The sequence below is a fragment of the Phascolarctos cinereus genome, unplaced genomic scaffold, assembly GCF_003287225.1.
Source record: "Phascolarctos cinereus isolate Bilbo 61053 unplaced genomic scaffold, phaCin_HiC Scaffold_5;HRSCAF=322, whole genome shotgun sequence".
Taxonomy (NCBI): domain Eukaryota; kingdom Metazoa; phylum Chordata; class Mammalia; order Diprotodontia; family Phascolarctidae; genus Phascolarctos; species Phascolarctos cinereus.
The window spans coordinates 103,337,647-103,339,504 of record NW_027555958.1 but is presented as its reverse complement, the minus strand read 5'-3'; the positions used below and the strand labels follow the sequence as shown (position 1 = coordinate 103,339,504).

The window sequence follows — 1,858 nt, the reverse complement described above, 5'->3', positions numbered from 1 at the left end:
TAGATCCTTTGCCCTCTAGAATATCATATTCTAAGCCCTCCAATGCTTTAATGTAGAAGCTGCTAACTCTTGTGTTATCCTGACTGTGGCTCCACCATACTTGAATTGTTTCTTAGTGGCTGCTTGCAATATTTTCTCTTTGACCTGGGAACTCTGGAATTTGGCTATGATATTCCTGGAAGTTTTCATTTTGGGATCTCTTTCAGGAGGTGATTGGTGGGTTTTTTCAATTTCTATTTTACCTTCTGGTTCTAGAATATCAGGGCAGTTTTCCTTGATAATTTCTTGAAAGATGATGTCTAGGCTTTTTTTTTTGATCATAGATTTCAGATAGTCCAATAATTTTAAAATTATCTCTCCTACATCTATTTTCTAGATCAGTTGTTTTTCCAATGAGATATTTCATTTTTTCATTTTTGTGGTTTTGTTATTTTGTTTCTTGGCTTCTCATAAAGTCATTAGTATCCATTTGCTACATTCTAATTTTCAAGGAACTATTTCCTTTTTTTTTCTTTTTTTAGTTGATTATTTTTTATTAACACATATACATTTACTTGTCTTCTGGCTTGTTGAAGCAGTAGGTTAGACAACACTTGCTACAATAATGTCTGTCAAAATGGTTAGCCAGAAAGACCCCAGCACCACATTCATCAGAAGGGCACTCTCGTTGAAGGCAGCTAATCTTGCCATTCTCATCAATCTTATAGTACTTCAGAACTGCAAGCTTAACCTTCTTTCTCTTATGCTTGTTCTTTTTGGAAGTGGCACCACCACGAAGCCTCAGAACAAGATGAAGGGTAGACTCCTTCTGAATGTTGTAGTCAGTCAAAGTTCAACCATCTTCCAGTTGCTTGCCTGCAAAAATCAATCTTTGTTGATCAGGGGGAATACCTTCCTTATCTTGTATCTTGACCTTGACATTTTCAATAGTATCAGACTGTTCTACCTCAAGCATGATGGTCTTCCCCGTCAAAGTCTTCAAGAAAATCTGCATCGTGGTACTGGGTCCACCCGTTGAAGGCAGATTAGAAAGAAAGGAGGAACTATTTTCTTCAGTGAGCTTTTGAACCTCCTTTTCCATTTGGTAAATTCTGCTTTTTAAGGCATTCTTCTCCTTATTAGCTTTTTGGACCTCTTTTACTATTTGGCCCAGTCTGGTTTTTAAGGTGTTATTTTATTCAGTATGTTTTTGTGTATCCTTTATCAAGCTGTTAACTTGTTTTTCATGATTTGCTTGCATCACTCTCATTTTTCTTCCCAATTTTTTCTTTACCTCTCTTACTTGATTTTCAAAATCCTTTTTGAGCTCTTCCATGGCCTGAGACCAATTCATGTTTTAATTGGAGGCTTTGGATGCAGGAGTTTTGACTTTGTTGTCTTCTTCTGAGTGTGTGTTTTGATCTTCCTTGTCACTATAGTAACTTTCAATAGTCAGATTTTTTTTCTGTTGTTTGCTCATTTCCCCAGCTTATTAGTTGACTTTTAAGTCTTTATTAAAGTGGGTCTGTGCTTCTAGGAGGGAGGGTGCACAGTTCCAAGTTTCAAGGGGTTTGTGCAGCTGATACTTCTAGGGACTTACAAGTTTTCAGTCCTTCCAAGGTGGTATGATTTAAGGACAGGTGTTTATTACTCTCCTGGCCTGTGCTCTGGTTTGTGAGAGACCACAAGCACTCTTTTCTGCCCTGAAACTGTGAGGAGGGCTCCTTCCTCTGCTGTGGCTGCAAGCTCTGCCGTGCTAGTGCTCCTCCTCACCCTGGGACTGCCACCTAGGACTTGGATCTAAGCATGGGCAAAACAACAGAGTCCTGCCTCAGTGCTAGCAAAGAGGCCCCTGTACTATCCTTCTGACTGGTTATTC

The 1,858-nt window shown here is 39.0% G+C and overlaps 1 pseudogene; it reads right to left on the bottom strand.

The window, feature by feature from the left end:
• Nucleotides 1-508: 508 nt before the first annotated feature.
• On the bottom strand, nt 509-1,016 carry LOC110208664 (ubiquitin-ribosomal protein eS31 fusion protein pseudogene; annotated as a pseudogene).
• Nucleotides 1,017-1,858: the final 842 nt, after the last annotated feature.